The 25,299-nt window shown below is 39.3% G+C and overlaps 1 protein-coding gene across 6 annotated transcripts in view; it reads right to left on the bottom strand.

Moving 5' to 3' along the window:
* Positions 1–24,242, bottom strand: part of ZFX (zinc finger protein X-linked) — a 74,080-nt gene extending 49,838 nt beyond the window's left edge. For 2 of the 6 annotated variants that reach the window (XM_058291810.2, XM_058291812.2), the window contains exon 1: positions 23,980–24,242. The gene's annotated coding sequence lies outside the window, so the exon portion shown is untranslated. Of the gene's footprint in view, positions 1–23,422; positions 23,819–23,979 lie in introns of those variants that run through there. The other 4 variants (XM_004463758.4, XM_012527288.3, XM_058291811.2 and 1 more) reach the window with 4 other exon arrangements.
* Positions 24,243–25,299: the final 1,057 nt, after the last annotated feature.

Genomic DNA, 25,299 nt, shown 5'->3' with positions numbered 1-25,299 from the left:
GGAAAACCCTCTTCTAACGGATAATTGAAAAATCAAAGTGGGATTTTTTTAAAAAGAAATAAATGGAGAAACCAATCTTGCTCTTGAATATGTTAGAGCAGTAGTGTCAATTCTCCCCTAACTAACCTCTATATTCAATAAAAATCCCAATATACCTTTGTTGTGAATCTACTGACTTATATATGAAGGCATGCTTTTGGATTCTATTATGTTCCACTGATCAATCTGGCTTTATGCCTACTGTTTAAATCACCGAGGTTTCATAATAAGCTTTGACAGGTGGTAATTTAAGTCTTTTTTTTTTAAAGATCTATTTATTCATTTCTCCCCTCCCTCCCATCTGCTGTGTGTGTGCATTTGCTGTGCGTTTTTCTGTGTCAGCTCATCTTCTCTTTAGGCGGCACCGGGAACCGATCCCAGGACCTTCTGGACTGGGAGTAAGGTGCCCAATCTCTTGCACCACCTCAGCTCCCCGGTCTGCTGCGTCTCAATCATTTTTGTCTCTCCTGTGTCTCTTTGTGTTGTGTCATCTTGCTGCGCCCGCTCCAGTCAGCTAGCAGCGCAGGTCAGCACTCCTGTGCAGGCCAGCTTGCCTTCACCAGGAGGCCCCGGGAATCGAACCCTGGACCTCCCATCATATGGTAGATGGGAGCCTAATGGCTTGAGTCACATTCACTTCCTGGTAATTTAAGTCTTAAAGCTTTTTTTCTCCAAGATTGCCTTTGCTATTCCTGGCCCTTTGCATTTCCATATATATTTGAGAACTAGCTCTACATATTGATTTAGGGAGAACTAATATCTTTATCACACTGATATTTCCAATCCATGAATATCATGTCTCCATTAATTCAGGTCTTCTTTCATTTTTCTTAGTAATGTTTAACTAAGGATCTTAATATGGTTTGTTGGATTTATTTGGAAGTATTGGAAATTCTCTGTTCTTATTATAGTTTACTTTTATATTTGATTTTCAAATTGTTACTAGTATAGAGAGATACAAATGTTGCATATAGAGCTTATTATCTAGCAACCTTACTAAATTTATTAATTCCAATAGAATTTTGTCACTTCTTTTGGATTTTCTATATATATAATCATTTTGTCTGCAAGCAATGACAGTTTTAATACCTTCCTTTTCAACCCTCATGTACATTTTAATTCTTTTTCCTCACTGTACTCTGCTGGCTAGGGCCTCCATTATGGTGTTAAATAGACAATAGTGGAGAACCATGACTTGTACCTGATCTCAGAAGAAAAGCTCTTAGCATTTCACCATTATGTATGATTTTTTGTCAATACTCTTTATCAGGTTAAAATTTTTTTCATTTTATTCCTAGCTTACTGTTTAATTTTATTAAATGATTTTTCTGCATCTATTGAGATGATTATGTGATTTTAATTCTGCATTCTAACATGCTAACATAGTGAATTATATTGAGCAATTTTCAAATGTTAAACCAACCTGGATATTCCTGGAATAAACCTAACTTGGCCACAATTTATTATCTTTTTATATATAATTTTGTTTCACTTACTACTATTTTGTTCAAAAATTTTACAACTGTATTTACAAGAATCCTTTCTTATAAATTCTTCTTAGATTTTGGGTTTTAGTTACACCAACTTCATAAAAGAAGTTTAATAGTGATTCCCTCTTTTCCTATTCTCTGGGAGAATTCGTGTGAGACTGGTGCTACTTCTTTAAATGATTCAAAGAACTCATCTCTTAAGCCATTTGGGACTAGAGTTTTCTTTCTGGGAGAGTTTCTAATTATGGATTCAAGTTCTTTAAGACATATGGAACTAATCAAAATTTTCATTTCTTCTTGTGTCTGTTTTGGCTAGTTTACAATTTTCTCCATTTCATCTAAACCAGGGGTTCTTAATGAGGGGTTCAAAGGTTGAATTGAAATTAAAAAAAAAAAAAAAAAAACCACCATTATTCCTGTGGGAATGTGTTGGTGCGGCTGTGATATATTTATTAAATAATATGCAGTATAATGTGGACACAGTTAAGGGATCTTTGGTTTTCACCAAACAAAGGGGGCTGAGAATAAACTGTCAAATATCAGGCATAACACTTCATAATATCTTATCTTTTTACTGTCTGAAGGCATTAATTACTGAAATCAGTAATTTGTGCTATCTTTTTTCTTGATCTGTCTTGATATTATTTTAAAGTCTTTTCAAAGAATCAATTTTGGGTCTTACTGATTTTTTTCCTATTGTACATTTGTTTTATAACATTGATTTCTGTACTTTGTCTTTCCTTCTACTTCCTTCGGGTTTAAATTTTTACTTATTTTCTTTATCTTAAGATGGATGCTTTTTTTTAATGTAATATCTATTAAAAAATGAAAAAAAAGATGGATGCTTAAGTTGATTTTCAGTCTTTTCTAATTTATGTATTTAATACTATACATTTCCCATCTAAGAACTGCTTCAGCTACATCCTACAAATTTTGATGTCATATTTTCATTATAATGCACTTTAAAATAATTTCCAATTTCACCACTGACCCACAGGTTATTTGAAAGTATAGAGCTTAATACCTAGAAATTTGGGCAAGTTTCTAGTTTCTGATAACTAAAGTCTATTGTAGTTAGAGAAGATACTCTTTATGATATCTATTTGTTAAGGCTTACTTTATGGCCCAGCATATTATTTTTCTCTAAACATTCCAATTTGCTATTCAGTACAAGGGTTTATATTGCCAATTAGATCAAAGTGGCTAAATTTGCTTAACTCTTCAACAGCCTTACTAATTTTTTCCTGATTATTTTATCCATTACTAAAAGAGATGTCCTAAGATCTCTCAACTATGATATTCAATTTATTCATTTCTCCTTTTAAGTTCTGTCAGCTTTTCTTTATATATATACAGGTAGATATATAGATATATACATACACTCTTTTAAGATTTATTTATTCCAGCACACACACACACACACACACACACACACACCCATTGTTTGTGTTCACTGTCTGCTCAGTGTGCTCATCTTTTTAGGAGACACCATGAACTGAACATGGGACCTGCCATGTAAGAGGGAGGCACCCAATGGCTTGAGCCACCTCCGCTCCCTTTATATATTTTGAGGCAATGTTATCAGATGCATACAAAGTTAGGATTTCTGTATCCTTGAATTTACCCCCCTATCATTATGAAATGTCCTCCTAGTAAAACTTATCATAAAGTCTACTTTGCCTAGTATCAGTATAGTTATGCCAGGTTATTTTTGGTCAATGTTTGCACGGTATCTATTTCTTCTGTCCTTTTACTTTCAATCTTTCTATGTCCTTTAAGTCTCGACAAATTCTCATGCCAGTTTTTAATGGTTTAACTTTAAATAGCTGTTTTCCATATTAAATTTCCTCAGATAACAAATCCCTGTGCTTTATGCTGTTCTTTCATCTCACTGTTATATCTTTAGCTTCCATTTATCATGTCTTCCTCTAACATTTTAGACTTTTATTTTCATCCTTTTCATCCTAAGTAAAGTTTTGGCCATCATTTTTCTTCTCATCGTCTCCTTCCCAGCCATTTTCTTTATTATCCAGCACAGAGAATTTCAAATTTTTTTCTGGCCACATATCATAGAAAGAAAATATAAATATTGATCAGTTTGCTACATTAAATCAAATAAACATGTTAAAATTTAAGTATAATCAGTGAAGGAAAAGAAACAACATTTAACATATAAACCAGTTTTCTTTAAAAGACTGCAAGGTGGGGGGAGAAAATCACCTCAGTACAATAAAAAGCTGTAAAAGGGGGACAAACAACTTCATAGCAAATAGAAAACAAAATTTAAGTGGTTAATAAATTCAAACATGTTTTGTATAAACAATGAGAAATTACATTCAGCTGTTAAACCAGTAATCTCTCAATGGAATATATTTTAAAAGATAGTATGTTCTTTACAAGAGATAGACCTACAACTTAAAACAGAAGAGCTGGAAAGGATGGAAAAGATGAACCAGACAAACATTAACCAATAAGCTGTATAACTATATTTACTACCTGACAAAAAGCATTATTAGGGAAGAAATACATAATTTCTTAATGATAAAAGGGGGGAAACTGCCAATAAGATGTAACAGTCCTAAACCTAGATGCATGTAACAGCACATTTACCAGTGTGCATTTGTGTGAGGGTGTATATACAGTAAAGTTGATAGAATTACAGCACAAGAGTGGCTTAGCTGAAGCTACCTAAAAATGTGTAATGATATAAGAGTATCAAACAAAAACTTAACAAGAATGATCTAACAGAGTTATACAGAGTCCACCATACAACATACATAAAATGTTATTAAAACTGATCACTTATTATGACAAAAACAAATAATAAGGAATTAATATTATACATTGTTCCCCAACCATAATGTAATACAACTAGAAATAAATGTGACATAAATGATACAAAAAAAAAAAAAATCCCTTAAGTTTGAAAACAAAGTTCTAAATAATTCAATGGGTAACAGGAAAAGTAATTACAGAAATCACAATATATTTAGAACTAAACAGTAACAAAAATCACTTCATGTCAAATTCACAACATCTAGCTACAGTTTACTTGGAGGAAAATAGTTTTAAATATATATATTATAAAAAAAGATTAAATACTAATAAACTAAACCTCCAACTTCAGAACATTTTCAAATAACAATAAATGCAAATAGAGGAATGAAATATTAACCTTATGAGCAAAAATAGAAAATATCAATAAAAAGAGCCATCTGAAAAGGCTAATAAAATAGGCAAGCTCCTGACATTACAGATCAGAAGGAACATATTAATGAAATTAGAGATTTTTAAAGCCATAAGAGAAACCTATATTTTATACCAATCTATTTGGAATTTTTTTATTTTTCTAGAATGTTCATTTTGAATAAATGACCCAAAAAAGCCAAAACCTTATCAACATCTCTATTTAATACAACTTGTTCAAAAATGAAGGAAAACTACCCAACTCATTTATGAATTAGCATAACTCTGCTAGCAAAACAAGAGACTACATGAAAAGGAAAATTACATGGTATAATGCAAATATCCTGGGAATTCAAGGATAGGTTAAAATCAGAAAATCTCTTAATGCAATTCAGCACATCAACAGATGCAGTGAAGTCATTACTAGTAGAGGCATGGAATAAAGTACCTAGAGAAGGGCGTCCATTAGCAATCCATCTATTCAACACTGCACTGAAAGTGCTAGTAAAGGCAAGACCAGAAAAAGGCAAAAAGAATGGAAAAGAAGAAATAAAATTTCATTATTCACAGACAAGATAATTACACAGAAAATACAGAAGAATTATAAAACTGGCATTCCTCCCTGTATTAGTCAGCCAAAGGGATGCTCATGCAAAATACCAGAAATCTGTTGGCTTTCATAAAGGATATTTATTTGGGGTAGAAGCTTACAGTTCCGAGGTCATAAAGCATAGTTACTTCTCTCATCAAATCTGTTGCCACATGTTGGAGCAAGATGGCTGCTGACATCTCCAAGGGTTCAGGCTTCCTCTTCTTCTTCCTCTTCAGGCTCCGTGGTCCCAGCTTCTTCCAATATCAGCTGCAGGCTATTATGTCTCATCTCTCTCCCAGGGCTTGTTCCTCTCCAGGCTCAGCTACTCTGGTCCCTTCACAAAGTCAGCTGTAGACTATCAGGCTAACGGCTTCTCTCTTTCCAGGGTCTCTGCTGTGTCTAATGGAGCCTTCTCTCCTTCCTTACATAACTGCTTCCTGTGTATTTACTTCCCAGGGCTCCAATAACAAAACTCCTAACTAACTCCTCTATCATGCTGTTTTGTGTCCCCATCCACCAAAGAGGCAGGGACTCAATGTCATACTGACACGACCCAATCAAAACCTTAATCATTATTTAATCAAGTAAAAATGAAACTTCTAAATCCAACATCGCTTTTTGGAATTCATAAACACTGCTACACTCCCAAATTTCATTGAATCTACTTTTAATTACTTTCACTGACAATATCTTCATTTCTAGACTCTCTTACAAGCCTCTCTCCCCTGTCTTTTCTTTTCAGGCTGTAGGATTCCCTTTAGTATTTCTTGCAAAGCTGGTTTCTTGGTTAAGAACTCTCGGTTTCTGTTTATCTGTATTGTAAACTTGCCCTCATTTCTGAAAGACAACCTTGCCAGCTATAAAATTCTTGGCAGTTTTTTTCTTGCAGTATCTTAAATATATCATACCACTGTCTGATTACCTCCACTGTTTCTGATGAAAAATCAGCACAATCTTATTGGGCATCCCTTGCATGTGATAAATCACTTTTCTCTTGCTGTCATCAAGATTTTATCTTTGGTATTTGACATTATGATTAGTATGTGTCTCAGGGTAGGCCAATTCAGATTTATTTTAGATGGGAGTACATTGTGCCTCTTGGACATAAATATCTATGTCCTTCAATAGAGTTGTGAAATGTTCTACCATTATTTCCTCAAATATTCCTTCTGTGCCTTTTCCCTTCTCTTCTCCTTCCAAGACACCCATGACACATATGTTTACACGTTTCTTGCTATCATTTAAGTTCCTGAGACCCTGTTCAATTTTTTCCATTCTTTTCTTTATCTGTTCATGTTCCCTTTCAGAGGCCCAGTCTTCAAGCTCACTGATCTTTCTGTCTCTTCAAGTCTGCTGGTATATGCCTACAGTGTATTTTAAATTTATTGTGCCTTTCATCCCCATAAGATTTGCTATTTTTCTATGTATGCCTTCATAGTCTTCTTTGTGCTCATCCAGTGTCTTCTTAATATCCTTAATCTCTTTAGCCATCTTGTTCAAATTTTTAAAAGATTTGTTTGAACATCTGTGATTAGTTGTCTCAACTATTCCATGTCATCTGGAGGATTTAGTTTGCTCCTCTGACTGGGCCATATCTTCCTGTTTCTTGGTATCACTTGTATTTTTTACTGGTGCCTCAGCACCTGATTTACTTGGTGTATTTATTCTGGACTTGGTTTCTCTCTTTAGTCTATAGCTTTCAATTTGACTGGCTTTGTGCTACAGCCCCTCTTTGATACTTGGCTCAACTAAATTTGGAAGAGTTTATAGAGGCTCGTGTTTAGACAATCTGAATTTTTTTTCAGCTTTTTCATCTGTTTCTTGCCCTTTCTCCCTTGCTGGTGGCAGAGTAGGACCCCAGGATGCAATGGTACTGCAAGCCACAGAGGCTGAAGCTGTCCACATTGCCCTAGAAATTGAAGAAGCTTCTCCCACTTTCTTCCCTGCCAGGGTAAGGATGGAGTTGTGTGCAGTAATCCACACTGTGCAAGCCAAGACCATCTGTAGGTGCCCAGAGAAAATGATGATGCTCCTTCCCCCCTCCTGCCTGGAGCAGGGATGGAGCTGCAAGTGTGGGCAGTAAACTATATTGTGTGGGCCAAAACTGACCACAGTTGCCCAGAGAGACTGACAAGGTTCCACACCCCCTTCCCCTGCCAGGATGGGGATGGAGCCACAGGTGTGCACAACAATCTTGTCCATTTGGGCTGAAAGCAAATGCAGTTGCCCAGAGAGGCTGAGAGAGCACTGCCCCCCCCCCCCCCACTGCCCTGTCAGGGGCAGGGATGGAGCCGCAGGTATTTCCAACAGTTTAATCTGTGCAGGCCAAAAGCAACTGCAGTTGCCCAGAGAGGCTAAGGAAACACCTATCCCCCTCCTGTCCTATTGGGAGTGGAGATGTAGCCACAGGTGTTCCAACAGTGTAGTCGATGCAAGCCAAAAGCGGCTGCAGTTGCACCAAAAGGCTGAGGAAGGTCCCTCCTCTTGCCCTATCAGGGGTAGGGATGTAGCCACAGCCTTGCTCAATGGCCTAGTCTGTGTGAGCCAAAAGCACTTGCAGTTGCCCAGAGGGGCTAGTGCAGGTCCCCCCAGCTTCCTCCCTGCCTGAAGGTGAGGCTAGAGCCCAGGCTAGGGAAGCAATCTGACCCTACCTTCAGTGCAATTTTCAATCAGCCCTGCTTCACCTCATGCCAGGGGCAGAGTTAAAATGGAAGCTACCGGCCCCTGACTTGGACAGAATCAAATGTTAGATGTTCTTAGGATTGGAATATAGCCAGATGAATTTACTAATCCATAGCTGAAGTCAGTGCCAAACCATTTCTTCCTCCCCCATTTTTGGGAAATGGAGCTTCCAACTCCAGCTAAGGAATAGCTCCCAAAGTGGCTTGCCGTGCCAGTGGTAGATGGGCACTGGCCTCTGTGGCAAGGAGTGCTCTACTCATGAATATTCACTGCAGATGAACAGCTTCCTCCTTCCATTCTTCCAACAATGTTGCAGGATGCTTTTCTGTTCTCCTGGGCCCCTCAAACTAGTGATTTAGATAGCTCTGGCTAATTACTAACCGCAATGTAGGATGAGTTGACTCCTGGAGCTCCCTACCCCATCGAGCCCCTCTCTCACATTTCACTGGCTCTAAGGAGGCCACCAATTGTAAATGCTTCTTTATTTTACAAACCACTAAGAAAATACTACTGTCAATTAAATCTATATAAAATTTTATTATTTGAAATTTTCTTTTTGTGCTTATTGTGATAATTATTTTAGACTTATTTAGACAGATTTTTATCATATATTGTGCATATAAAGAAAGAAAAATACAAGTGAAAGAAACTGGTAGACTATTCCTAAGACTTTTCACCCGGGGTCCTGTTATGGATTGCTTTTGTTCTCAACACTGTTTAATGTCCATATTTTCTTAACAATATGGTCCTTTGCCAAAAGGATGTTTATAGTGCAGCTCTTAAATTGTTCCATTATTATCTACAGGATTTACTTTCAAGTCAGTCACCCACTTTGAAATTTCTTCTGCCTTCTGTTGTATTATTTGGCATGTAAAAATAACACATGTTGTATCAGCAATGACGTAACTCTTTTAAGTGATGTCAAAATGAACAGCTTGACCAAGTCTGTGCATGTGCAGGCGATGATAACTACATCATGACTGCTGCCTACACAACAGTAATTACAAAACAACAATTTAAGATATATTTTTATTTCAGAGATGTTAAAATGTAGGAGGAAAAAAGTGCATCTCAGAATCTATGAAATAAGGTAATGAGAATTCAGCAAGATTGCAGGATGAATACATGTAATGCAAGTGTTCCTATACATCAGCAGTAACGAAACAGAATAACTAAAAGAAAATCCTATTCGCAATGACAAAAATCACAAGGTAACCAGCAATAAATCTAACAAAAATTATGCCAGAGTTTTATGAAAAGTAGTATAGCATGCCCAAATTCAAATCACAGCTCTACTACTTAACATATTTAATACAAATACAATAAAAATACAACTGTATTTTCATGGAAATTTGCAAACTAACCCTAAAATGAACAAAGGGAGAAAAATAACAAATAATTCTGAAGAAAAGATACACTAATTTTTATATTTATGTTTATATTTAATATAAAGCTATCATTACTAAAATAGAGTGGTATAGGTAGAGATAAGCAAATAGACCAATGAAACTGGAAGAGAGAAACTAGAAACAGATGAGAGATGATATACCTCAAGTGTTGCCTTATAAATCAGTGGGAAGAAAATCTGAACTATTTGATAAATCCATGTGAAAAAGATAAAAATCAGAACACTACACATCACACAATAGAGAAAAAAAGGGAAACGGACTTTGGCCCACTGGTTAGGGCGTCCGTCTACCACATGGGAGGTCCACGGTTCAAGCCCCGGGCCTCCTTGACCCGTGTGGAGCTGGCCCATGCGCAGTGCTGATGTGCGCAAGAGTGCCCTGCTACACAGGGGTGTCCCCCGCGTAGGGGAGCCCCACGCGCAAGGAGTGCACCCATAAGGAGAGGCGCCCAGCGAGAAGGAGGGAGCAGTCTGCCGAGGAATGGCGCCGCCCACACTTCCCATGCCGCTGAAGACAACAGAAGCGGACAAAGAAACAAGACTCAGCAAAAAGACACAGAGAACAGACAACCGGGGGAGGGGAGGGGAATTAAATAAATAAAAATAAATCTTTAATAAAAAAATTCCAGATTAACAGGCTAAATATGGAGAAGCAAACTTTAAAAAAATAATAAAAATATAAAGAACACACAGCATCTTTATGATCTTGGGGTAAGGGATGAATTTCTTGAGGACCAAAAATAACACAAGCTGTAAATGAAAAAACTGAGAAAATTGACTACCTTCAAACTAAGCAGTCCAAATACAAAAAAAAAAGTCCAAAAAAAAGCTAAAATAGGAAAAAATATTTTCAGTGCATCTAATCAGCAAATCATTAGTACCCGGAATATAAAAATATCCATAAATCAGTAAGAAAAAGACAGCAACCCAACAGAGAAATGGACCAAGGATATGCACGTGCAATTCATATAAAACTCAAAACGCTGGATAAATACATGGTTAAAAAGTATTTATCCTGTACTAATAATAAATACTACTAGTAACCTAAGAAATGGTAAATTAAAACAGCAATAAAAGAGGACTGTGGCAAGACTGAAGTAGGAAGCTATTGTGATGAGTCCCTCCACCAGAACAACTATTAAACAGGCAGGAACTGTCTGAATCAGCTATTTTGAAACTCCCAAGTCCACTGTAAGCATACAGGGAAGAGTGGGAGGAAGAGGTTGGCAATTTACTGCAAATACCAGTAAAGTGCTCTCTCCAGGATAGTTACCATCACTCAGCCCCACCCTGGCTTCTAGGTGCCAGAAAGGGACATAAAAATCCACTTCCCAAGATCTGGGGCAGGCAGGGCCGATCTCTGATCATGGCTTTTGATTAGCTACTTCTGGTCACTGGGGGGGGGGGCCCTGCAGGCCTGGCTCTGAGGGTGACCATTGTTCTAACTTTCCTTAGGCAAAGACAGCAGAAGAAACTTAAAGCCCATAAGCGCCCTCCAAGCTGAGGACAGGCGAAGGGCTGCATTTGCAGAGAGGTCAAGAAAGGGCACAGCTTTGGGGAGCCAAAGCAGCAGCTCCTGGTACCACTCCTGGGTCCTCCCTCATTCTCTCTCCACAACAGTTTGGAGCCTGCCAGGACTTCTTGCTCCCTTGGTGGGCCCCTGGCCTTGTTCTGACTGGGAAAGACTAACTCCTGAAACTCCACTCTGGTGTGCCCCACCCCCACCAGAATTTGCCCTCCAAGCAAAAGCAACTTTAGACAAGGAAAGCAGTGTAAGAAACAACTTGAGGCAGATGGCCTGGGGCACGGGCTTATCAGTTTTAAGTCACAGTGGATCAAGGGGAGAGGGAGAAGGTTTGTATCCTGGGAAGCAGAGGGGGCACTCAAACTCCTGTAAACAGGGGAATCCCTAAGGCCACTAGCAAGCACAAGCACAGGACAAGAAACAGAGAAGACAGGAAGGATCCTACAATTTGTATTTGCCTTGGGCATTCTTTCCTGATAAGAGGGCTGACTCCCAAGAAAATGTGTCTTATCTCTAGCTGTTTACAAACTCAGCAAACGGATATCTCCGGGAGTAAATCCCACAGTTAACATTTTGAAATATTAAAATGTACAGTGTGGGGAAAAAAATCATAAGATAAACAAAGAAACAGGAAATGATGATCCATCCAAAGGAAGAGGATAACAGTCCAAGGATAACAGTCCAGAAAATATCAACAAAGAAAACCAGACTACAGACATAGAGGACAAAGTTATTAAAAATTATCTTCCATATGCTCAAGGGCATGAAGGAAAATACAGAGAAAGTACTAAAGGAGATTAGGAAAACAATGAATGAATATGAGAATCTCAGTAATGAGATAGAAATTTTAAAAAGAAATCAAATAGCATTAAAGACCACAACTGAAATGAAAAATTCTCAGGAGGGTTTCAACAGCAGACTAGAGCTGAAAGAAGAAAGAATCAACAAACTCAAAGTCAAGACAATTGAAATGAGTCTGGCTGAGGAGGGAAAAGAAAAAAATTATAAAAAGCAAAAATACCCAAAGAGACCTCTGGGATACCATCAAGTGTAGCAATGTGTATATTATGGGGTCTCAGAAGGAGAAAAGAGAGAGGAGCAGAAGGAATACTCAAAGAAATAATTACAGTAAACTTCCCAAACTGAGCAAAAGCTGTGAATGCACATATTCAAGAAGCCCAGAGATTACAAGAGGATAAACTTGAAGAAAACACAACAAACTGTCAAATACAAAGGACCAGGAGAGTTCTGAAAGCATAAGAGAAACTTGTTATGTACAAGGGAGTCCCAAATTAGATTAACTGCCAAAATTCTCAATAGAAACCCAGAGGCAAGAAGGCTGAGGGTTGAAAGAAATAACTGCCAACGAAGAATCTTATATTCAGCAAGACTTTCTTTCAAAAATGAGGGTGAGATTAAGATATCCACAAACAAAAGGCTAGGGATTTCATCACTGCTAGATCTGTCCTATAAGCAATGTGAAAGGGAGTTCTTCAGACTGAAAGAAAAGGATACTACACAGTGGTTCAAAGAAGCATAAAGAAATAATGGTCTCCTGTAAAGGAAACCATCTGAGTAATTATAAATGCCAATAACTATTGTATTGTATTTTTTGGTATGTAACTCCACTTCTTACTTCCTAGAAATGCTAAAATGCAAACACATTAAAAACTTATGCTAAATCTATGGTTTGGGAAATACAATGTACAAAGATATAACGTGTTACAAGCAAAAAAATAAGATGGTACCATACAAAAAAAAAAAACCAAACAGATATGAAAGTAGTCATTAACAGAAAAATTGAGGGGTGTAAAAGGTATAAGACTTACAAAGACTAAATAGCAAAATGGCCAAAGTCCTATACTATCACTAATGATTTTAAATGTAAATGGTTTACACTCTCCAGTCAAAAGGCAAAGACTGGCACAATGAATAAAAAAAGCATGGCCAAACTGTATGCTATCTATAAGAGACTCACCTTAAGTTCAAAGACATAAGTAGGCTGAAAGTGAAAGGATGGCAAAATAATACACCATGCAAGTAGTACCCAAAAGGGAGCCATACTAATACTAATCAGATAAATAGACTTTAAGTCACAGTTACAAGGGACAAAGAAGGTCACTATACACTGATAAAGGAGTCAATTCAACAAGAAATGCAACCTAACAGCAGAGTCCCAAGACACATGAAGTAAATTTTAACAGATGTGAAAGGAGAAATTGAGGGTTCTACATTAATAGTAGGAGACTTTAATACACTTTTAATATTTGATAGAAGATTTGAATGATACTCTAAATCAACTAAATCCAAGACATATAGAGACACTTCCCCAACAACAATAGAATACATATTCTTCTCTAGTGCAGGTGGATCATTTTATAAGACAGACCATATGTTAAGTCAAAAAACAAGTCTCAATAAATTAAAAAATACTGAAATTATACAATGTATCTTCTCTGACCACAGGAAATGAAGGTACAAATCAACAACAGAGGGAAAAATGGAAAATTCACAAATATGCAGAAATTAAACAATATACTTTTTTAAAGTTTTTACTTTTTAATTACTTTCTAAAAAGATACATATGGGAAGAGGACTTGGCCCAATGGATAGGGCGTCCGCCTACCACATGGGAGGTTTGCGGTTCAAACCCCGGGCCTCCTTGACCCGTGTGGAGGTGGCCCATGCGCAGTGCTGATGTGCGCAAGGAGTGCCGTGCCAGGCAGGGGTGTCCCCCGCGTAAGGGAGCCCCACGTGCAAGGAGTGTGCCCCGTAAGGAGAGTTGCCTTGTGCAAAAGAAAGTTCAGCCTGACCAACAATGGGACTGCATACACAGAGAGCTGACACAACAAGATGACACAACAAAAAGAAACACGGATTCCCAGTGCTGCTGATAAAGACAGAAGCAGTCACAAAAAGAACACACAGTGACTGGACACAGAGAGCAGACAACTGGGGAGGGGGGGGAAGGGGAGAGAAATAAATGAAAAATAAAATCTTGAAAAAAAGACACATAGATCACAAAAAAAGCTACATTAAAAAATATAAGAGGTTCCCATATACTCTACCCCCCACCCTCCCACTCCTCCCACATCAACAACCTCTTTCGTCACTCTGGCACATTCATTGCATTTGGTGAATACATTTTGGAGCACTGCTGTACCACACGGATTATAGTTTACATTGTGGTTTACACTCTCCCCCAGCATATTCAGTGGGTTATGGTAGGATATACAATATCCAGCATCTGTCCCTGCAATATCATTCAGAACAATCCAAACCCCGAAAATGCCTCCATAGCACATCACTTCCCTCTCCCTTCTTCCCTCTCCCTGCCTTCAGCAACTCTCATGGCCACTGTCTCCACATCAATGATTCAATTTCTTCCTAAACAATGTATTATTATCTTGAGGCAAATGAAAACAAATAAAAACTTATGGCATACAAGCAAAGGCAGGTCTGAGAATTTTATAATGAAAAATCCTTATATTAAAAAGGAAGAAAGATTTCAAATCAGAAAACTCAAAGCAAGCAGAAGGAAAGAACAAAGATTAGAGATAAATGAAAGAGAATTAAAAAGAAAAAAAGTAGTTCTTTGAAAAGATCAATAAAATTGAAAACCTTTAGCAAGACTGGCCAAAAAAAAGAGAACACAAATGACTAAAGTCAGAAATTAAAAGGGGGACGTTACTAACGACCCCACTGAAATAAAAAGGACTATAAGAGGACACTAGGAATAACTATGTCAACAAATTAGATAATCTAGATGAAATGGACAGATTCTAGAAACGAACTACCTACAGTGACTGAAAAAGAAAAATCTCAATAAACCAGTAACGAGTAAAGAGAGAGGATCAGTAATCAAAAAACCTCACAAAAAAGACAAGCCCAGGACTACATGGTTCATAGGGAAATTTTCCACACATTCCAAGAACTAACACCTATCCTGCTCAAACTCTTCCATAATACTGAAGAGGAGGGAACACTACCAACTCATTCTATGAGGCCAACATCACCTTCACACCAAAGCCAGATAAAGATACCACAAGAAAAGAAAATTACAAACCAATATCTCTTATGAACATAGATGCAAAAATTCTCAAAAACACACTAGCAAACTGAATCCAACAGCACATTAAAAGAAGTGTATACCATGATCAAGCAGGATTTATCTCAGGTATACAAATGTGGTTCAATGCGAGAAAGCCAATTAATGTAACACACCACATTAACAGAATGAAGGGGGGAAAAAACAAAACATGATCATCTTAACTGACAAAGAATTGGCATTTGACAAAATTGAGCACCCGTTCTCGAACATTCATAAAACTAGAATAGAAGGAAACTTCCTCAACATGATAAAAGACATATATGAAAAACTCAAAGCCACTTAATGGCCAAAGACTCAAAGCGTTCCAAGGAACAAAACCATGATGCCGACTGGTAACCACTGTTATTCAACATTGTACTGGAAGTTCTAGCCAGAGCAGTCAGGCAAGAAAAAGAAAAGGCATCCAAATTATAAAGGAAAAAGTAAAACTTTCCCTACCTGCAGATGATCCTATATACAAAAAATCCTGAAAAATCCACAACAAAGCTACTAGAGTAGTGGTGTACAAGATCAACACCTATAAACCAGAAGTGTTTCTATACACTAGTAATGAACAATCAGAAGAAGAAAAAACTTTCATTTATAATAGCAACTAAAAGAATCAAATAACTAGGAATAAATCTAACCAAGGATATAAGGGACTTGGTATACAGAAAAATTACACAACAATGACAAAAGAATCAAAGAAGGCCTAAATAAAAGGACACTTTATGTTCCTGAATTGGAAGACTAAATACTATTAAGATGTCAATTCTACCAATTCAATGCAAACCCATTCAAAATTCCAACAACATTCTTTGCCGAGAAGAAAAAACCAATCTACCATCAAGTTTATGTGGCAAGGTAAAGGGCCCCATATAGCCAAAGCTATCTTCAAATGGAAGAACTAAGTTGGATGACACACACTTTCTGGTCTTAAAACTTATTACAAATGCACAATAATCAAAACAGCATAACATACTGGCACACGATATATAATATAGACCAATGGAATCAAATTGAGGGCTCAGAAATCAACCCTCATGTTTATGGCCAACTGATCTTTGACAAGGGTGTAAAGACCACTCAATTGAGAAAGAATAGTGTCTTCAACAAATGGTGCTGAAAGAGCTTGATATCCATCCATATGCAAAAGAATGAAAAGAGGATCCCAATCTTATACTACATACAAAAGCTAGAACTATAAATCTCCTAGAAGAAATTGTAGGGAAGCATCTTTAGGATCTTGTTATAGGTAATGGTTTTAGACTTTACACCCAAAGTACAAACAACAAAAGAAAAAAATAGATAAATGGGACCTCATCAAAATTAAAAACTTTTGTGCATCATAGGACTAGAAGGTGAAATGACAACATACACAGTGGGAGAAAATACTTGGAAACCACATATCCAGTAAGGGTTTAGTGTCCGGAATATATAAAGAAATCCTTCTACTTAACAGCAAGAAGACAATAACCCAAAAAGAAAATGGGAAAGACTTAAAAAGACCTCCAAAGAAGATACACAAATGGTCAAAAATCACATGAAAAGATAGTCAGCATTATTAGTCATTAGGGAAATGCAAATCAAGACCACAATGATACACCATTTCACACCCAGCAGAATGGTTTCTGTTAAGAAAATAGAATATTAAAGGTTTTGGAGAGAAAATAGAGAAATAGGAACACATGTTTATTGCTGGTGGAAATATAGTGGTGAAGCCACCGTGGAAGACATATTTAATTTTCTCAAAAATTAAATATGGAATTACCATATGACCTGGCAATCCCACTCTTAGGTATATACCCAAAAAATTGAAAGCAGGAACTCTAACAGGCATTTGCATACCGATGTTTATAGCAACATTAAAGCCAGATGCCAAAAGATGGAAGCAATCCAAGTGTTCATCAACGGATAACCAAGTGTCAATGAATGGTTAAATAAAGTGTGCTCTATACACACAATGGAATAGTATTCAGCCATATAAAGGAATGAAGTTCTGATACATGTGACAATATAGATGAACCCTGATGACATCATGTTGAGTGAAATAAGCCAGACACTAAAGGACAAATATTGCATGATCTCACTGATAAAAAATAATTAGAATTAAACTCACTCACCATCAGAATCTAGAATAAAGGTTACCAGGGAATGGAGTGGACACAGGGAATAGGGAGTCAAGGCTGAAAACGTAAAAAGTTTTTACTTGGGACAACAGAAATGTTTGATTAATGGATGGTGGTGATGGTAGCCCAACACTGTAAACATACTTAATGGCACTGGATTATATATGTGAATATGGTTAAATGGGGAAATTTTAGGTTATATATATGTTACTACAATAAAATTTTTTTTTTAAATCCACAGAACTGCACAACACAGTGAATCCTAAATTAAACCATGAACTACAGTTAATAGTACAATTATAAAAATGTGCTTTCATCAATTGTACTAAACGTACCACACTAATGCAAGGTGTTAATAATGTGGTATTAACTCTGTATTTTATGCATGATTATTCTGTAAACACACAACTTCTCTAGTTAAAAAGAAAAAAGAATGGAAAGAAAAAAACAGCAATGAGATACCATTTATATCCAACAGATGGGAGAAAACTGCAGTCTAATCTTTGGGCAATGATATGAAGAAAAAGGCCCATACACAGCTGTTGAATGTCAACTCAAACACAATTTAACAATTTGGCAACACCAGTAAAGTTGACAATTCATAGGACTATCAATTTAACAATTCTATTATAATCCCAAAATAGAAGAACCACATACAAGGATTTACATAGCAGTGCTGTTTGAAGTTGCACAAAACTGCAAACAAGGTAATGATCCCTCCATAGGAATTGATAAATAAACCACAGTTTATACATCCAAATACAAGTAAAATGAATGAACCAGATCAGTAGTTTTCAAGCTTCTTGGTCTCAGAACTCTTTTTTTTTCTTTCTTTTTTTGTGTCAGAACCCTTTTATACTCTTACACAGAAGACCCCATAGAGCTTTTGCTTATGGGTTATAACTACAGATATTTATCATTAGAAACTAAAGCATTTAAAAGACCATTCATAAGAAAACTACATAAACATTTAAAAATAACTACTTTTTATAACAAAAAATTTTTGCAAAAAGGGGCATTGTTTCACATTTTTGCAAACCTCTTTAATGCTTGGCTTAATAGAGGACAGCTGGATTCCCATAACTGTTTCTGCATTCAATCTATTACATCATGTGTCATGAAGCCTTTGGAAAACACCACTGTGCACTATACTCACCCAGTATACAGGAGGAGAATGAGAAAGGCAAATAACAGTATTTTTATGAAAGTAGTTTTGACCTTGTGAACCCTCTGAAAGAATAGTAGGGATCCCCAGGAATCCCTGGACCACACTTTATTTGTTTTTCAGTAATTTTGAAATATTTCATAGTTAAACATTTTTAATGTGTTTTTTTTTAAAGCCAAATGGCTGTTCACTTCAATGTCACATGGTTTTCTCAAAGTATACCTCCCTTTGAGTAAAATATAATTACAAGATAACCTCGATTTTATAAAATGTTGTTTCAAAAAATAATATGGCAGGAATAAGAATGGGCTGGTCAGATTCCAATCAAATTTTGTATGTCTTTGGTATGGAGGGACAGTTACTGAGCTCCTGTGTCTCAATGTGGTACCCTAACAGACGTGGTGTGTCTCAAAATTCACACCTCTTGGTCAAAAAACAACTGGATATTTGATTTCAACTGGAAACCTATTCAACTACACACAATTCTCTGTACCCAATAATGAGATAACTGTTTTTGGAGATAATGACCTTATGCCTGGTACTGCTCAAAAACAAAGCAGAATGAAAACCTGTCTCTACATTCACAGTTTAGGAAATAAGACAAAAACATAAATATGCAGTTAAAATATGATAGACTAAATGTTAAAGATGTCTACATTGCTCTATGGAACAGAGAAGAAAGAATGAGCCTGGAAAAATGACGGTACCATCAACAGAAAGAAAGCAAAAAGCAGTTTTTTCAGGGGCTCTGGGTCAGAAAAGATTTTCAATAAATATAACTGGGCATCTAGAATGTGCCAGATAAATTTAGTTTCAGCCATGGTAAGTGTAGGGTGTCAATGAGAACCTAGGTGGAGATGGCTAAGGTAACTGGAGATGCTAGAAGAGAGGGTAGACACATAAGGAACACCAAAGTCAGGGGACGAGATTCGAGAAAAAGAAGGACAGAGGACTGACATTGAGGGAAATCCCAAATTTAGGTGATGTAAAGAAGAACCACAGAGACAGAGGAGGCACACAGTTTCTGAAATACAGAACCATTTTATGTGGCACACCCATTAACATGTTGTAGAACCATTTCCCAATTTAGGAAATACTGGATTTAAAATAAGTGGTATGAAAATAAATAAATAAATAAAAGTACTGATGAAAGGGAAGAGAAGACAGGTGAGGTTCTTCTAAGATGAGCAAACCTAGTGATAATCGTAAGGAGAGGAAAGGAAGCCAGCAAGAGCATCAGAGGCTAATGATGCAAGAGACATTGACAAACGTGCATTCCAAAGGAGGCAGGATATGGTGATAAGCACAGGGACAGCAGCTGGGCTTGGCAGGAGGCCAGTTTGGAAAGGGAGGAAAACCGAGGTAGAGATAGAGACAAAGCATGAAGTGGAAGGGAGGGAAAACCAATTCTATCATATGACCATGGCTCCTTCTCCGGTTAAGTAAAAGATTATGTCATCTTTGCTGGGGTGAGGGATTTCAAGGACTGGGATTGAGGAATTTGAGAGAGTAAAAATAAAGGTCTAAAGTGCCAGTGTGCACAAACACGAATATTAACAATGACAATACAAGTCCAAATGGGGTTAAAGAGAAAGCATTTACAAAAAGCAATGGGAGTTTTTTTTTTTCTTTAAAGGAAATTTGCATCTGCACCTCATTTATCTAAGATGGATGTTCCACCAGTCAGTATTCCAGATCAAGGGTGGCCTACTAAGGGAAAAAACATTTTCTATTTAACCATTTCTGACGGAAATCCATCTAAACTATACGTACCTGTCTTAATTACAGCTTGAGCCTAATTTAATCTTAATCTTGAACATCTATTGTCGCTATACTGAGACATCTACTGATGCTATATTGCACGGTAATATAACTCTACTTTATAGCTCTTCTGTGTGTTTCCCAGCTGTCAAGATATAAAGCAACTACTTCTTCAGTTTATGTTTACCAGTACCTCAACAACCACAGCCTGCCTTAGCAATTCGCTTCTAGCCTGCCTCCCGCAATTCACAGATTCTCAAACTTTTTCTAAACCATGGCCCTTTAGGATCAACTTGAGATTCTCAAGTCCCCTCGGGTCTTCTCACAGAGTGTCACTGCTATGACTTATGCAGTTAGGGGAAATGGAAAAACTGAAACAAATGTCTAGTGAACACATATGCTACCTACAGGTTTATATCTTAAAATTCTAGAGAACCAGTTTCCCTCATGTTCCACAGAACTTGTGCTTCTAGGATAGCCAAATCTAAATCAAAACATAAGCTGGAAGGTTTGGCTAAGCATAAAGCCTTAGTTACCTTCTCAAACAAAAAGGTGGTTTCTTTCACCAGGGGAAAGCACACCAGTTGCAAAAGGCCACCTGACAGCCACTGTCTTTTTTATAACCGCGCTTCTACTTTTCAAAAGTGACTTCTTAAAAACTACCATGGTGGGGGGGCAGGTGGGAGGACGCCAAGGGGAAACTACTATTGTAATACTTATTGGATTCATTCCTCATTTTTGTGAAGTAACCCCTCAGTACAGTTCGGTAAAGGGTTAAAACACCTCTTTGTTTACTATATAAATTATAATACCTCTAAGCAAAAGATTATTTGGGGTGAGATAGGACAGAAAAAAGCAGCAGCAGTCTAGTAGAGATGGATCATTCAAAAATTATCAAATCTTGCTTAACTTCTTAGCATCCTTGATAATCTTTCTCATTTTTGAAAACACCACTCACCTTGTATGGGCCACAAAAAACAACAAATAAGAAAAAACACTGATCAACTTTGAAACTTTTCCCAGTCCAATGGTTGGAGCCAGTACTGTTAAGTGAATATAAAGCACAGCTCGGGTGTGTCATCATCAGTCAGTTACTTGAGGACTCCCTGCCTCTCCACCTGGCAAGCAAGCTCTTTCACAACCTACCTGGAATTGCCACTTCACTACCTATACTATCCACTACAGCCAAATTGTAAATACTTGCTGTTTTCTAAAAACTCTTGAAATGCCCTTTCCCCACCCCCACCTTTGCCTAACAAAGTCCTTCCCGTCCTTCACTAACCTTCTCAAAATGCCACCTACATCAGGAACTCTTTCCTGATGCTCCAAATGGAAAACCTGCCTTCCTCTGAAATCCCAGTAATTGGCTGTACCTCTTCCGCGGTATTTAGTGCATTTCACCTTGTCTCATCTAACCTCAGGAAAACGAAATTCTTGCACCGTCTGCATTATAAGAACCTAATGCAATGGATGTGTCATGATGATGGGAGAGTGTGTTGCTGTGGGGGGAGGGGGGTTGGGGGCGGTGGGGTTGAATGGGACTTCATATTTTTTGAATGTAATATTTTTTTAAAAAATGAATAAAAAAAAGAACCTTTTTAATATTTCTTAGCATCTAGCACAGCAGGTCGCTAACACTGGCCTCCGGGAGTTTACCATGAAAGTTGCATAATGTGCAATCGAAAGTACTTCAAGGTATATACTAAGATATATATTTTCTCCTAAGCAGGAGGAGAAATCTTAGGTTACATGTTGAGAATAAATTTTTTAAAAACCATAGGACTGTACAACAGCGACCCCCAATGTAAATATTGGACTACAGTTAAGAATATAATTATGTTTCATCGATTATAAAAAGGTACCACACTAATGCAAAGTGTTAATAATAGGGAAACTGTGTGTAGAGGGAAGGGGTATATGATGGGAACTCTGTATTTTCTTATTTTTCTATAAACCTACAACCTCGCTAGCAAAAAAAAAAAAATGTTTTTAAGTACTTCAAGGGTTGGAACTCAACCTTAAAACTTAAAATAGAGAATTTAAGTACCGTGACAGGTATATGAACAATAAATATTGCATCACATTATGATGTGCTTCAATTAGAAAATGAAAAACTTCGTCCTTTTCTTAACCGTCGAAAAAAGTAAATAGGATAGGGAGATCAGTAATACTTTAAATGGAGTTTTCCAAGAAAGTTGTTTCCAAATAAACGAGAACAAAGACTCCTTCAAAATTTTATTCCTCCGCTTTCTTGCAGTGCAATCTGCACTTCTGTTCCTATTGGACAAGAGTGATGAGAAATTCTTTCCCGTCAAATTTCATTTTTGTTCTTTTATTCAGGCTGGTACATGAGGGGGCAATCAGTGATTGCTAGAAAACAACCGCATCAAGGACACCCTAGCAGCCACGTATGCCTTTATTAAAAAAAAAAAAAAAAATTTCCTCAGGGTTCCTTTGGCATCGATGAGCCCAGATGCCCGGATTGCCAACCGCCCAGACGGCCCTCGCGTGGGCTACAAACGCGGGACAGGCGCGGGGCCGGGGACACGGAGGGACGAGTTGGCGCGGGACGCCCGGGCGACGGCGGCTGCCTGCGGCAGCTCAGTTAAAATGCAGCGGAAGCAGCAGCCAGTCACGCGGCTGGGGAAGGCAGGGCAGAAAGGTGGCGCTGCCGCCGAGCGCCTGGAACCCGAGCGCTCATCATGGCGGCAAGGGCAATGGCCGCGGTGGGGAGCGAGCACGCCCCCTCCGCGCGCTCACGCCGCCGCGCCGGGCCTCCGGGACCCGTCACCGGCGCCGCTGCCGCTGCCGCCCGCTCTCCCACCCCCCCTCACGGGCTGTAGCGGAATTTTCTCTCCCGACACCACCTTCAAGATGGCGGCTCCCCCTCCCGGCAACCCCCTCAATCGTCCCCTGCAGCAAGCGCCGAGCTGCCGCCATCTTGTCCCCCGTCCCTCCGCCCCCCCCCCCGCCGATATTTACATAGCGAAAATCGGCACGGCCGGCCTGCGGCCTTCACCTCACGCCTGCAGCCTCCGCCTCCCCGCCAGGCCTCACCGCCGCGCTGTGCCCCAGGCCCGCCGCGGCGCCGACATCGAGCCCCCCGGCCGCCTCACAGGCCTGCGGGCGACCCTCCCCCACCGCCCGCCCGCTTACGGAGCGCGCCTCCGCCGCCGCTCGGGGCAGCCAGGCTCCAGCTCGGGCCTAACTGCGGCCTCCTCGGGGCCTGCTCGGCGCCGCACGCCACGCCGTCCGGCCTAGCGCGGGAGGGGGCCTCGCGGGCCGCGGACCAGGCCGAGACCAGGCCGCCGCGCGCCCGCTAGGCCCTACGGCCGCGGCGGCGCCCGGGACTCACCGGACGGGCGTGCGGGCGGTCGGCGACGGTGGCGGGTGCTGCAGGCCGGCCTTTCTCTGGAGCACTGGGCCGGGCTCCGACTGGTGGGGCGGGCGGAGGGAGGGAGGAGGGGCCGAGCTCGGAGCTGACAAAAAGCGGCCCAGCTCCCCGGCACGGGCCCGCCGTCAGCACGTCACGTCACCGCCCGGGAGAGAGACCCAGGAAAATGCGGAAGGGTAGACGGGCCCCCACCTTCGCCCGGTGGGTCCCCCTGGCGCCCCGGGTCGGCGCCGCTCACGCCCCGCGACCGGGGAACCTAGTGGCCTCGCTGCGGCGGGGTCTCCGGCGGCCGGAGTCTCCGTGACAGCGCCCCCCTTCTTTCCACCTCCTCCGCGCTCCCGCCCGCCGCCGCCACACACGCGCCGCCGCTGCCGCCGCCTCGGCCGTAAAGCCCGCGCGGGGCCGCCGCCCGCCGACCCCACGGAGAGGCAGGCGGCCCGCACCCGGCGCGGCCCGGCCGCACCCCCACCATCTCCCGTGGGCCGCGGCCTCCCCCCGAGGCCTCCCGGGAGACCTACCTCCTCCCCGCGCCCGTCCTGGCCGAGGCGCCAGCTCGAGTAGTGTGCAGGCCCACAGCCCCCCGCCCAGAGTAAATGTTTTCTTCATCCCCGTGGCTGGGGAAAAAGATACATTTAGCAACCCCCGCTGTCCCTCGTCTTCTCTTACCAAAAAAAAAAAAAATTTTTTTTGAAATAAAGTGAAAATGGGCTTGCCAGTCTCAATGGGGGTGTGCGCAAAAGGAGGGGGAGAGGAGTTACCTAGAGCATCTACCAAACCGTTTAATTTTTAAAAAATTAAGCAGTCAGAACCTATCTGGTTTTATTCGTTTCCAAACGAAATAAGGGAAAGTGGTTTCGCGCATTGCATTGAACAAGAATCTTTTAAGTATAGTATATTTTCTACCTATGTCTAGTAGGGCTTGAGAGACTATGAAATAAGTAATGGTTTAATAACGAATTTTCCACATTCTATAATAAACATACAGCGAAAGCAGCAAAATTGCATACGTGTTTGTTTTTTCAAACTGCTTAAACAAGTCTATCAAAGTTTAAAAGGACTTTTAGGAAAGAAGGGAAATAGGGGTTAAATTCAACAAACAGCAATTTATCAACTCCAAAACGATATTTTGCATTTTCATTAGTTTTAAGTTTTTATGCAATCTTGATATACTGAACTTGGGACCCAACCTATGTTTAAAAGTTTCTAGTAAGAAGTTAGTGTGGTCTTACTCTACATTAATCCGGATTCCGACATGCTTTACTTTTCAATATGGCACTAAATGTTAAAGACATTTTGAACAATAAAGAACACAAATATTATAAAGCAAATAGCATACTGGTGTGAAATCTCTTTAGATAGAGAGGCCAGGTACTTTAGTTTCCTATCATTACTCTCTAAAACTCCCAGAATGCAAATTCTCTTCTCTCAGACATCTTACACTCGTGATAAGCTTTCACAAAAGGAGAAATAAAAATACAGTAAGAAGAAATCTCCGAGAATGTACTAGATCTTCATTTTCCTCTCAAGGCTTTAGCTTTGATTTTTCTCCCCAGGTGAATAAATTTTGTTTAAAAAATGACAACACTATGTAGTCTGTACTCACAGAAAGGTAGTTAAATATTTTTTCAAATTAAATGAGAAATAACTTGTGTACTCACATTAATACAGTTTTTAAAAATTGATAACCAGTGTCTTAAGTACTTTCTAAAGGCCTCCGTTTAGTGCTGTGGTATGCCAAGAATGGCATCTTACATCATCTGTGTAACTGTAAGCAGCATGTTCAGAACACAAAAACCTGAAGTCAGCATTCTTGTTCGTTCTCCCACAATTACCATCAA

This window comes from Dasypus novemcinctus, chromosome X, assembly GCF_030445035.2.
Source record: "Dasypus novemcinctus isolate mDasNov1 chromosome X, mDasNov1.1.hap2, whole genome shotgun sequence".
NCBI classification, from domain to species: Eukaryota; Metazoa; Chordata; class Mammalia; order Cingulata; family Dasypodidae; genus Dasypus; species Dasypus novemcinctus.
Note: the sequence above shows the minus strand (reverse complement) of the source record. Positions and strands in the feature narration are given on the sequence as shown.